Here is a 14,485-nt window from a genome sequence, read left to right on the forward strand (position 1 = left end):
TGATGGCATGTTTGGTAGTATTATATGTGCTCCAGTTATATCTGGAGCTTCTCGGTACATGCTGTAGTTTTGATTTCATTCACAGAAGGAATTGCCGAAAATATCCCATCATGCCATGCTTGAAGGCTGGTTAAGCTAGAGGCATTGATGGGGGCAAAATCAGGGTGCTTGCCTCATCACTGGCAGCTTCATTAGGAAACAGATTACGTATAAATATTCATGAAGCTGTTCACTGATAGGGGACATGTGATATGCTCTTGCAGATTTTGTGATGATAATGGCTGTAACTATATGATTACTATCGCCCTGTAAAGCAGTAATTGTCTTTAGTTTCTCAGAAAGTGTGTATGTGCCATTTTGAAAGCACAAAAGGTTTTTGCCGTACTGAGAAAATAAATATAATCCTATCAGCTCTTCTAATTTCAGTAAAATGGGATAATGTCACAGGCCTGATATGTAGTATCAAAGCTTTGTGGAAGGAGGGCACTAGTTTAAAGTGTATTTATAGTGACATGTGTTTGCTTTTTTTTTTTCATTAGAAGCTTCTAATGGAGGCTGCCTACCATCAGATGACTATAGCATGTTCTTTGAGTCTATAAGTACAGGCTATCAGAGGTACATGTGATGTTATAGGCCCTCTCTTCAACTGTAGCTGTTACGTTCAGAAGGGTTCAGACGGGACATAGAGACAGGGAGCTGAGTTACAGAATCCTATGTAATTATGTCTTTACAATCTAGCTAATTTCTCTAATCTTGCCCACAGAAGACCCACAGTGTCAGACAGACAGGACACTGCGGCTGGCTGTCGATATATGTTGGCATAAAAGTCAGTTGGACGTGTTGTGGTGTTGACTGCTAGCCCCTCCGTGGACAGGCTCTTCTGCTAGCAGGATTGTCCTCGCCCAGATCGCCAATAATCTGGACCAGCTTGCAGACAAGTGGTCGGAGACTTTGAATAGCGTGCCGTGGTAACTCGCTGCCTTAAGTCTGTCTGATCAAGGAAGAGATAGCTCAAAGATCCAGAAACATCACAGCGTCTTTCTTTCTGTACTTCAGGGAAGCGGCAATATTTGCCGAGTTCATTCTTCCGTAAAGTCCCTTTCTGAGAGATTGTATTGGTTTTTTTTTACGCAGTTCCTACTCCTCCAACGCGCCATTATCTTGGCTCTTGAAGGAGGTCGCTGGCTTTCAGTTCCTCGGGTGTGAACACTGCTGGAAACTGGACACTGCTTGAAGAGTGGAGGAATTCCAATTCTGTATCCGAGGGGGGTAAGCATTCATTTATCTTTGGTATCATAGGCAGCTTGTCGTTTGTCATCAAAGGCAGTGTTACATGTAGTTTGATTGACCTGTGTTATGAAATGTGAGTGTCCTGTATTGAGTATCTGGGAATTAACAGCTACTTCAGGTGTTCAGTTGCCCTCTTGTGCTACTTCACTGTTACTTTCTGTAACATTGTGTAAAGAGATTGCTTAGTTCGGACAACAGTTTTTCTTCCTTCTCTGTCAGTCCTTAGATTAACTTTGACAGTGCCTGGCTGCATATTCTCTCTTATCACCTTTCATACGCTCTAGACATCCTCAGCCGAGAGAGATAATCAGTGTCAGTTGGAATTGAATCAGTGTTATAGCTATTTTTCTAGTTCAGGCCTGTATTTCAGAATATTTGTCTGTCAGCCCACGTATTACACAGTGTCGTCTGTAATTGTGATGTCATTATGTCTGTGTTTCATTTGTTTACTTAAGTCTCAGAGTATTGCATATGTGTAAAAGTATGTCCATTTATGCTAATTTTTATTCTTATTATTTTTTTAAGTAGAAGGTTCATATGCGTTTAGGACAAAAGTTCGTGCAGAATAGGTAATGCAGACATTTTTTGGGTGTAAACCTTCTCTCTGTAAATCACATGTATAAAGTAAGGTAAATGAACAGTGTTAATATTGGGTGTAAGAGAATGTGGTATGCAGACTAAACTCTACACCAAATAATATTACATGTATGGTCCAGGTACTGATTCCACGAAGCCATTTCTGATTTAAGTAAAAATTTAATACCTCTTTACAGTGTGTAGTTTTTTGGCTTTGGAAGTGGAAATTTGGACACTTTTGTCTTTTGCTGATACTGATGAGGTGGAAAAAAATTTCAATTTCCAAAGTCGAAAAATAAGCTTTATGATCGTTTTTCAGTTTTTAACTGAAGTCAGAAATGGCTTTGTGGAATCGGCCCCTGAATGCTAAGAAAGGGTATGGATATATTATTAGATATATAGCTCTTATACATATATGTAAAGTTCACATACAAATAAAATTAGTCATCAGTGTAATAAGTCATCAGTGTTACAACATTACAAGTATACATTTGGTTTTATACAGAGACGTATTGATTTTCATATTCATTGATGAATGACTAAACGCCTAGATACCAGAATGCAATGTCTGTGTGAAAAAAAGGGGAAAAAAAATTGTTAAATTTTTTATTCATTTTACATCTTTTGTGTTGAGGCAGAGGTTATCTCGTTGAAGATTATATTGTATTCTGCAGTTGTGAATTGTATAGCCTGGTCTATTTTTCTACTGTGGGTGGCCAGATGAAGGATAAGGGCAGACTGGGTCTTGAATCTGTTTAGCACGGCTGAGGCTTAGTTGGCTCTATCAGCACATATAGTCAGCTTCACAACACAGGCCATATCCAGTTTTACCCCCCTTTTTACAGCAGATTATCCATTTTAGCCTGTCAAATCGATTGTCCTTTAGCTACCATCATCTTCCAGAAATAATTGACGTTTTAATTTGCCAACAAAATTTGCTGCTGTACTTGCCTGATAAAATTCTAAGCAGATTAGTTTTATGTGAAATAAAATATCCCCATGTCAACATTTTCCAAACTCAAGTACATGTGTTGCAGTTTGTTTGTTTTTTGCCCCATCAACTGGTATTTTAGTTGACACTGTGAATTTGGGGAGAAGGAAGTTCAGTATTTTTATTAAATTATATGCGCGATTTCCTTGTTAGGGGAAGGAATTAATTTTTTGATTTAACCTTGAAAAGGTCATATGTTCACATATATCTGTGGGAACAAACAAAAGATTAAAGATTAAAATGTCAAAGATAAACAGGAAATTCTGTAGCTGTTTTTACATGTGTGAGCTCTAACTATTAGCTGTGCTGTGAACAGTGCAGCGTTTGTGTGACAGTGCAATGTGTTGTTTCTCCGGTGGAGGTGGAGCACTCAATTGCACTTTGCCTGCCTTAGTCTCTCCAATATACATATTAAGTTGAAATTGCCAAGATAACCCAGGGATTAAAGCTTTTAGTAATACATGGATATGAGTGATTTTGCAGTGATTCTGTGGCTACTGACAGAATACAGTTTGTAACAGGATCCAACATTCAGGATAGAAATCTTGTCTCAAAATAAAGCTTTTCTGTACTACATCACAACATAGAAGCAAAATGCCGGGCCAGTAACGCATTATATTTTTTAAAATATGCCTGAACACATAAATCATTGTTTGTCTTTCCTCTTGCCATTTTTTTTTTTTAATTAAGGCAATTGTATAAAATGCCCCGCACAGAGAGAGAGAGAGAGAGAGAGAGCGAGCTGACTGAGAAAGTGTGGCGCCAATGTCAGTGTCTGCTTGAAATTTTTTTTTTAATTTACCTCAGATTTCAGTTGGACGTGGTGGGTACATTTAGTATTTAAGGGCACGCAGTGGCAATCAGTGATTTGTCAGATAAACTTCTTTGCCTTACAAGTTCAAGTTTACACTAATACCTGGATGCCCTTAATCGTAAGTGTAGTGCACTTGCAGAAAGCTGTTTAACATGTATCATACATTGTCTCGATTTTAAGTTAGACCAGTTTGTTAAGTTTGTTACAAAACCAGCCATCCTTTGCAGAAATAAAATGGGTTGTGCATACGTGTACTTGCTGGAAAGGGACTGAGGGGTGGGTTTTATGAAGTTATACTGTAACACTGAACTGTGTAACAGGAATGAATGTTTTGTTTTTTGTGGGAAGGTAATAATTGAAGCATTGTTTTATTTTCGTTTGTGTTATTACCTATCTTAGCCATGAACATCTTATAGGTACTTCAGCATTGAGTTCATAGGTGGTATATTTAGCTCCATAATAATTAAATATAATGAGAATCCCAGAGTTTTATCCAGTATTGATCTTTAATTTGTGTTTCTGTGATGGTGTACGCCACATGGGTATGGTGTTAGGGAAATTTGTCTTACAACTGGAGAGGCTTCGATTGATTAGAGTAAATGATGGATGACAATTAGAATGGCTAGTTTAGTTTCCTGACCACTTAGAGACAATTGCTGGCTGCTCTTAGGGATTAAAATGACCACATATTTGTTGGTATGTAAGGGGTCATGACACACTGCAGAGCTGTTCAAAACAAAGATGGCTGATCTGGTGGCCTATAGCTTTATTCCGCCCTCAACTAACATATAAGAATTACACAATACACAAGCTTCCTTTATAAGATCATTGTTGCAGAATTGAAGCTTATGTAATATTTTCAGTTTTGTTCTACAAGACCCAACACTGTGCAATGTCATAACATCAGCAATGTCAGATTGCAACGAGTGTTCAGCACAGTGAGTTCAGACCACAGACAGGCCTAGTATATGTCGGGTCTGCCGAAAATGTGGAAAACAGCTTATTGGAAATGTGATTTAAAACATCGAGGACACTTAACAAGTGCCATGTTAAGACAAATATGCCAAATTTACACTACGTTGGATTATATTTAAACTGAAGGCAAAAATTGTTTTGTGGAATTGGCCCAAGCTTCTCATAGTTAGTATATGGTGGCATTTTGTGAAGACTGAATACGTGAAGGTTGTCACCTGTTGGGTCACAGTGGCCATTAGTTCATGGTGGATGTATTAGCAGACTTGTGAATTGCCACTGTTGTAATGACCACTGACAAGCCAGAGTGTATTACATGCAGGACATTCACGTAAATGTCGCTGTTAACTTGTCAGTTAGCGACGGGACTAATGGCAAAGACCATGCAAGCCTTACAGCTCTATTACTTTCACTCTTTGACTGCACCAAGGCAAAGCCTATTCTGTGTTGGTGATCATTTATAGAGAGAGTTGTGAGGATTTGTTTTGCAGTGCACATGTATACTAACCTTAATGGTGTATTCAACAGTTAACCATATGTAAGGTTTACTTTGTTGGGAAAGGGCACGTTGGGGTCTGTCATGAATTATGCTTTGGTCTTTTGCCTTTTAGGCATTTTGTGAGACATACATGTGAACATGGTTGTTGGGCATTTCAAAATTTTATTATATATTTTCAATTTCCATACATCTGACTAATTCTTTTACAGCTATAACTTAATTACGGTTATATCGTTTCCTGCATCAGATGTTAGATTGTTATTGATATATATTTTTTATCTAATCGGAGATATAATTAATACTGTGGTTCATTTATATAGAATTACCCTACATTTCCTGTATGCCCTAATTCCTCAACCTCTTTAACCTCCTTCGGGACCAATATTTTAAAACATTCCGAGAGAAATATGGGGTGTAGAGAAATAAGTTGCACAGTTTTTTTAAGCTTGCATCTTTAGAGACACACGCAAATCTTTTTATCATCATTTTCATAATAATTGTATACATAAATTCCATTGAACAAAAGTGCTAAAGAGGTTGAATAGGTGGAGAATTTACGTTATTATATAAAGTGTAGAATCCCAGTCCGTCTGGCATATGCAGAGGTGAAGTCTGGTCAGGTAAACCTGACCCCTACGACACGTGGAAGTGAAGTAGTTGTGAAGTTTGGTCAGGTAAACCTGACCCCTACGACACGTGGAAGTGAAGTAGTTGTGAAGTTTGGTCAGGTAAACCTGACTCCTATGACACGTGGAAGTGAAGTAGTTGTGAAGTTTGGTCAGGTAAACCTGACCCCTACGACACGTGGAAGTGAAGTAGTTGTGAAGTTTGGTCAGGTAAACCTGACCCCTACGACACGTGGAAGTGAAGTAGCTCTGAGGATAAATAACAGTGCTGTCGTTATTCGCTGTATCTCATAATATTACAACCATAGGGTGGACGGACATCAAATCTGACAAAAATATGCAGCACAATAACCCAAAAGTCTCTCACAAATGCCATCTCTGTGAGTTCATGTCCAGCTCATCCTGACTTCCTTGCCATTCATATGTTGGAAGATCTGCAAGGAACCTGCGGATGGTCGTGGATTTCCACTGAGTTCTGTCCAGTTTCCTCTCACCATAATACTGCCCGGCGTCATGTTAGTGAAATATGCTTGACTACGTCATAATGCACCAATGAAATAAATAAACACTTGACATGAAGAAGTGGCATGTCATACTTGGCTTACAAATATAGTGATTGTATCAGACATCACTGTCAGAGAATCACTGTGATTTGTCCTGAGCATTTAATAAGGACGTACAGTACATGTAAGTTCTGCTGTATATGTGTATTTAGTTTGTTTCAAATGGCTTTACTGTAACATGTATGTATGAAGGAATGAATAGCATTATCTAAGTTGATGACAGTACATTTGTGTTAATTATTGTATATAATTAACAGCCAAATTAATCTCTGCGGATCTTCATTAGCAGGCATATTTTGGGCTCTATCAATCAAGTGAACCAGTTTTACAATCATAAGCTGAGTGAGGAAATTGAAGTATTGATAAGCCAGTATGTGTTTGAGAAACATTCTGTGACCAGTGACTGTGGATCACTGTCTAAACTGACTGATACACATGTACTAGCTGTTGTATATATATGTAAGTCATATAGGGATTGACTGCAGGTATAGATTTTGGTTAAATGAGGGATGTCGACCTTGACCTTTCCCTGTAGATGTTTGCCTAACACATCTTAGGGTCTTAGCAGAGAATGAGGAGTATCAATCAACTTGATGGTTCATCATTCAGCGCATTCTGATGGCCTGCCAGAAATTACAAGCTACTTCAGCCCTCTCCTCACCAGAGTGCACAGTGCAGCAGCAATTTCGCCGACATTCCCGAGCACATTTCCTGAATATCAAGTGGATTTGTTCTGTTATGGTGGCTATAATCTACCATTAGAACAAGTGGCATTGTGCACATGAGGAGGAGATACTCTTCATCCTGTCAATGCGTCCAAACTGAGGAAAGTTTACAGCATCACCACTGGATAAATTTCCAGAATTTAGAACTGGTATAAATAAGCTGGGATATCGGGAAATATCCGAGATCTGGAGGATCGAGGGTGGGGTGGAGTAAAAATACTTCCTTCATACTATGTAGTCTTAATTTCTTAAAAAGCAACAAATAGAAGATCCAACCAAATGAATAAATAACAAAAAGACGGCTACTTAGACTTGACACATGTATGCTTCTATCAAGATGCTTGCAACAGATTTGTGACTTAATTTATAATGTGTGAAGATGATTAGCTTCTTTGGATGTTGATAGTTTGATTCACATAATAAATGAATTTTTTATTTAAGAAACACAACACAAGTTCGGAATAATTGTGTTGATTTCAGCATTGTCACAAAATGAAACATTAAAGATTTGGGGGATGTTTGTTAATCTACATGTCCCTTGATATAAAGAACCAATATTCAAGATATGGAAATTAATAATGATCAACATGTATGTTTGCTGTTTTCCAATATTTTTTCAGATTGAATTAACAGTTGTTGATTTTTAATTGTCTTGAATCTGACTTATCTAGTATGATTAATGTGCTCTTGCTAATAGACTATTCATAAATATGTGTACATTTAGAATAAAATATTGGTTTTGATTCTAGCTTTGTGTATGTATGAAAAAAACCTTAAAGACTTTTGCCATCTGAATGCAGAAGTGGCTCTAAATTATTCATAAATGGCGACGTAAAATCAGCGTTTTTACGCATTGCTTCTCTGACAATAACAGTTGGGGAAATGTCATTGTCATCATTTAGATCTACTGAACAAGCCTCTACCGATAAGAGGTAACAGATACCGGGTAAAAGCTTAGGCTGGTGTGCATGAAAGCATTTCAGGCACTATAATAATGGGAAGTCCTGTTAGATTACATTTTTTATGGTCACTGCCCAGCAGTCTTGAAGATAAGCTATTCAATCAGATCATACTGCTAAATATTTGGACAAATTGTTTTTCGCTTCCATGCATGCACAGGCAAACATGCTAATTAGGGATGGCGAATCTCTCCAGCACAAACCTGGATCATCTCAAACATTTTCAGCCTTTGTTACGAATGTGTGTGTTGTACCTGTATGTATGGCCTTACAACAAAAAACTGAGTGTTTCAAAGTGTGTGCATGTATAAAGTAAATTTGTACATGTTCCATAAAACTGACTGCTGTCCATGTGATAAATCTGTCAGTAAAGGTATATGTGTTAAACAGCAATCAGATTAGTACATTTTTGTATAACTAAGGTGAAAGATCTTCAGTCTGGGAGAGTCTGGGTTCAACCCTGATTTGTGTCATACTTAATGCTTATATATAACCTAAGGGGATAGGCCAAGTACTGGTCTGCAAGTGTCCTGTGTCAGTTTATCGTGCATAGACCAGGCCCTTCTAAAGGCAGCACTGAAAATATATGTTGGCACTGGACAACCTTCTACAAGGAATCATTGTGTGGAAAATAATTGTACAAGCAATGTTAAACCATGCAAACAAACAAATTACATAGGTATTTTAAAATTGCAAAATTTGTAGGACTTGGTAGATCTATGTTAGAAAATATTTTTTCCAGTGTCTTTGAACGTGTGTATCTTGATTTCTGAGAACGCTGGAGGTAATGTTTGTCAGTATGAAGTGATAAATAAGCCAGACAAACCTGACATAACCATATAGACCAATCTGTCCCAGAGGCATTTTCCTGTAATATAACATCCCAGTCTTGATCACTTGACGCCTTCGTTTATCTCCTATTTGACCTCACCTGTTTGCGTGATAACATGTTCAGAACAGCCCTACATGTAGCTATATACCCCTGAAGGGGTTCTCCCGATATAGTTTGCCTAAGTGGGAAATCTTCCTGAGCTGATCATGTAAAGTGGTTTGCTGTTGACCAGGTGTAGTGAGTATGCACGAAGTCTAAACATGAAGATATGTGGAATGTCCCTGATATCAATGTCAGGATGTGTATACTGTCCCAGCTAACTTGATTTCTTTTGACAGATCAATTTCCTCTGGTACATACATGTATATCAGACCTTGTTAATACAGACAGTAAGTCTGCCTCCTATTTTCAAGCTCTAATAGGTTTCCTTTTTTTTCATCTTCTTCTCCTTCATAGCCTAGTCTGGAAGCATCTTCAAAAGTTTAGGTATCAACAAAGCAATTAGGCTAAGAAGCACAACCAAGTCTATTAAATCGCTTGATACATTGGCAGATTCAATGGCACTGGACTGTTTTATTTTTTTCTCATTTCTTTTTTTTTCTGTATCCAAATTTCGGAAGTCTTGGCAGAGGGCAATGAGTTTGTGGAAGTTGCTAGACAATTAGTGCATGAATAAACCATGAATAGGCCAGTTTGATTAATGGTCTGTAAAGCTGGCATCATTTCTTGAACCTTGTGTCTGCAGATTCCTAGTTACTATTGGATTCTAGAGTAAGAGTAATACAAGCCTTAATTCATGGATGACAGCCTCAAGGCAAAAATGTAAAACTCCACTTCTAAATACTGAGTATTTTATTATGAATGGCCGGTTATAATTGCCTCGATTAATCATATTTTATGTCAGATATTACAAAAGCATAACAATCAAAGGGAAGCATCAAATTTTCAGGCTACCCTCATGTCATTTAGATTCAGCCATTGTGTTGAGTTTTTCATTACATACGCAAGCTAGGTTGTGAGGCACAAGAAAATTACACGTACATCCATAAAGACAGGAAATTCCTGACGGTTTCCAATATACATGTATCACAATTTCTTGTTCCTGTCATGGTTTAGTCTTCCCTTGGTAGGACCTTTTTATGGGCCGCAAAATAACTCCAGACAAGCGTGGCTGTCTGGTGGGTTGGCTGGCATGGATTTGTGGTGGTTTCAGATTACAGACTGCCGAAAAGATTATGATAGTAATAAATTAGAGCCGTAACAGGCAAAGTTAGCCCACTGTAGTGCTCAGAATCTGTTAACAGCCACAGCTCCACTCTGCTTTGTTCGTTAACCCATATACATGTTACACAACAGAGGGTATGTGTGGCACTTGTAGGCATCTGACAGTGTATGACTAGTACATGGGCTGCATGCTTGTGCAGTACTTACAGGAAATAGAATAGGTAAGCTTATGTTTTTTGTTTCTAAGATCAGCATGGAACATGTGACTTTATGCAATTGTGGATCAATGTTTAAATCCTAAACACATGCACACTGTATAAATGACGATTGACTGATGCATACTTGTAACATACTGACTCCCTTTATCTACAAACACACAGTGCTTAATTACAGTATGTCTTTCACTGGAGTTTGGGTCTGAAACTCTAAACCCAACAACAGGTACGTCTAATGTAAGTAACTGGTTTGAACAGCAACCAAGGCGTGACGTAAAGTGTATTAACATTGTGATCTCATCTACACTACATTCCATGTCGTTGAGTACATGTATATATTGTTCTGTTTTGTATATCTTACAAATCACACATTGAGCTGACACAATTGGGAATTCTTCGTACATGGTAATGAATTAATTCAAGTACACACTTATTAAATTTAGTTCTTGTAGGACATTAGGACACTCCTTTTGGGTAATGGAGCAGTTAAGCATCCACATTGGCTATAAAACTGTTGCGTGGGTTTTGCTAGCTTGTAACCAGTGGGGGTTGCAGGTTCAAACCCGGTTTCAGCAGGCTTGATTTCAGCTTGGTGCTCCATTCAAAGACAGATCTGGATTTGAACATAGTATTACCGTTGGTCAATGACCTCTCATTTAGTGCATTGAAAATGACACTCTAATTCAGTGGTGGTGTTATTTCAGGACAAGGACTTTGGTGTTGTGTTATAGCATAGATAAGCAATGTGTGTGACATGTGATTCTAGATAAGCAGTGTGTGGCACATGTGATTCAAGTTGAGCAATGTGTGAGACATGAGATTCAAGATGAGTAAAGTGTGAGACATGTGATTCAAGATGAGCAGTGTGTGAGACGTGATTCAAGATGAGCAATGTGTGAGACGTGATTCAAGATAAGCAGTGTGTGGCACATGTGATTCAAGATGAGCAGTGTGTGAGACATGAGATTCAAGATGAGCAATGTGTGAGACATGAGGTTCAAGGTGAGCAATGTGTGAGACATGTGATTCGAGATGAGCAATGTGTGAGACATGTGATTCAAGATGAGCAATGTGTGAGACATAAGATTCAAGATGAACAATGTGTGAGACATGTGATTCAAGATGAGCAGTGTGTGGCACATGTGATTCAAGATGAGCAATGTGTGAGACATGAGATTCAAGGTGAGCAATGTGTGAGACATGTGATTAAAGATGAGCAATGTGTGTCATGTGATTCAAAATAAGCAATGTGTGGCACATGTGATTCAAAATGAGCAATGTGTGAGACATGAGATTCAAGATGAGTAATGTGTGAGACATGTGATTCAAGATGAGCAATGTGTGAGACATGTGATTCGAAATAAGCAATGTGTGTCATGTGATTCAAAATAAGCAATGTGTGGTACATGTGATTCGAAGTAAACAGTGTGTGCCAGATATGATTCAGGATAAACAATGTGTGGCACATGTGATTCAAGATAAGCAATGTGTATCATATGATTCAAAATAAGCAGTGTTTTGCACATGTGAATGCAATGTGTGGCACAAGTGATTCAAGATAACCAATGTGTCAAGATTAACATATTCAAAATTCTGTGAAGCAACCTGTTTGCATATCTCCCTTTTACGGAAATCTTCATGACCCACAGCATGATTAGATTTAAGAAGGCAAGTTTTGAAGCAGAGGGGCACTTGAAATCAAACATGACACTAGTAAGTCTCTTTGGTGTCTGCCAAATGGGTCCTTACTGATAATTTAACCTACTTCGGCTTTCGATCGTTCTGTTTTTGACATCAGCGTTGCAAGTGACAGCATGTGACTGCACGTAGTCTGACTGGTTTCCTTCCACTGACATCAGGTGCTGCTAATAACTTTAGCACCTTTGAAGGCAAGCTTCAGATTGTGTTTGTCTTCAGGTTTTTGTTTTTGGGAATCTGAAGTTTGATAAATGGCTTATAGCAGCAAAATTAAAACCTTCTTTCCCAGATCTGAACATTATTTAGGGACATTGATTCACAATAAAGGCATGTGTTTTTGTCCAAAGACTGAACATGGAGGTATGTGCCAGACAGGACTTCAGGCCATTGAGATCCAGCCATATTCATCGTGGAAAAAGTGACAATTCGTTGATACATAAAGTAGCAGTGTACTTTATCTCTCGAAATAAGTAGCCTCTCTATTTAAGGATCATTGTAGTTAGTACTCCACGGGGGAATTTACTATTTGTGGGTCTCTTAATTTTCTCATTATTTTTGGCTGATTTTTGCAGTAAATTTCAAGTGACTATTACCCTGTCAATAAGTCAAATCAGAATTCGTTTTGAACTGCCTTTCTTGACAATTGAAAATCAGTGTTCGTTAATTTTGTCGAGTAAGGCTTAAGGATAATATTTCAAGAGAATTTAGATAATGCACCGAACATTCATGTGGATGCACTTTTCAAATTAGTTTCTAGTATACATGTAAGGTGTTGCTTGACTTTTGATTTTCTCAAATGTTGTTTTTCCTTCTTAAGATCACTTTGAAATGGCCTTTTACAGACTGAGAGTGACAACCACAAATACCATAAGCCATTAAGGCATGACCTTGCATTCTATCTTGATTCATAACTATTATTCAAAGGTGATGTCAAGACCAGTTGCTTATGTTGTGAGTTTCAGTCAATCCAGACTGATGCTCTAGGTTGTACACTTTCTGGGCAGGTCTTCAGGCTGCACTGAACTGGTGTCCTGAAATATAGGCAGTGATAATTACTTTAATCATTGAAGGATAGTAAAGGGCAAAAATCTTCAATTTTATTATCTCAAACGGTTGGTCAGAAAAAAAAAACAACTCAATTTCAGGTGGAAAAAAAAATCAATTTCCTCCAGAAAGTGGTGGTCCGTACATGGAAAAATTTCTTGTGTGAACCCCTGCAATATGTGGCACATGTGATTCAAGATAAGCAATGTGTGGCACATGTGATTCAAGATAAGCAATGTGTGGCACATGTAATTCAAGATAAGCGATGTGTGGCACATGATTCAAGATAAGCAGTGTGTGGCACATGTGATTCAAGATAAGCACTGTGTGAGACGTGATATTCAAGATGAGCAATGTGTGAGACGTGATTCGAAATAAGCAATGTGTGAGACGTGATTCAAAATAGCAAGGTGTGGCACATGTGATTCAAGGTAAGCAATGTGTGGCACATGTAATTCAAGACAAGCAGTGTGTGGCACATGTGATTCAAGAACCTTTCATGCTGTTATAACAGAACATTCATATGTGTGGCTATATATTGTCATGAAATATGTTATGCAACATGGATTTATTTGTAAAGCCTTGGTGGCAGCATGTGGTAGAGTTTGAGTGACAGGCCCTTAAGGGGGATGAAGATAAATGGCATCCTGCATAAAGCTTTTGGCAGAGGATGATGAAAATGACAGTAATTCATTGATAGAGCAACTCACTGTGAATTGTGGATGACTATTTAATCTACTGTGATGAAGTAATTGACAGTTTGTGGTAAAATCATAATAATATTAAAATTTAAATGATCATTTTTTTTTCTCTTCCTTTTTTTAAGTTAAAAAAGGCTTATGCTTGTGAAGAAAATGTGTAAAAACATTATAATAACATACATGTAGTGTGATGCTTATAAAGAAATTGAAAGAATACTGTTAATTTCCTGTGTTTATGAAACCCAGCATTATCCCTCTGTCAATTTTCGCCACGGGATATTGTCATCATGCATGTCTGTCCCTCTGTTCATCACACCATCCTTGTGTATAAGATATCTCAAGAAAGCTCTAGGGTATGCCTAGTAGACAAACCAAGTTTGTGTCATGGATTCATAACAGTAAGATCTGATGTAATTGTGATTAATTTTGGCACCCATTTTTAATCTGACATTCAGAATCACTTATATTTCACATGAGGGAACTCTCTGGCCGAGATGGTTAGCAAGCCAGTGCGGCAGGAGGGAAGAGTTTAAGTCCAACTCATGCTGGCTTCCTCTCCAACCATACATGGGAAGGTCTGCCACAACCTGCAGACGGTTGTGGGTTTCTCCGGGCTCTGCCTGTTTTCCTCTCACCATATAATGTTGGCCGCTGTCGTATAAATGAAATATTCTTATTCAGCGTCACAGTCAAATAACAAAAATAAATAGATATATTTCACATGCATTCTGCATGAGTGATTATGACAAAACTTTG

At 38.0% G+C, this 14,485-nt stretch overlaps 1 protein-coding gene across 7 annotated transcripts in view; it reads left to right on the forward strand.

The window, feature by feature from the left end:
- Positions 1 to 14,485, forward strand: part of LOC135466321 (uncharacterized) — a 99,089-nt gene that overhangs the window by 45,023 nt on the left and 39,581 nt on the right. The window contains exon 24 of one of the 7 annotated variants that reach the window (XM_064743747.1): positions 1,135 to 1,269. The exons of the other annotated variants lie outside the window; for them this stretch is intronic. The gene's annotated coding sequence lies outside the window, so the exon portion shown is untranslated. The remainder of the gene's footprint in view (positions 1 to 1,134; positions 1,270 to 14,485) is intronic. 7 annotated transcript variants of the gene reach the window in all.

This window comes from Liolophura sinensis, chromosome 6 (genome assembly GCF_032854445.1).
Source record: "Liolophura sinensis isolate JHLJ2023 chromosome 6, CUHK_Ljap_v2, whole genome shotgun sequence".
Taxonomy (NCBI): Eukaryota; Metazoa; Mollusca; class Polyplacophora; order Chitonida; family Chitonidae; genus Liolophura; species Liolophura sinensis.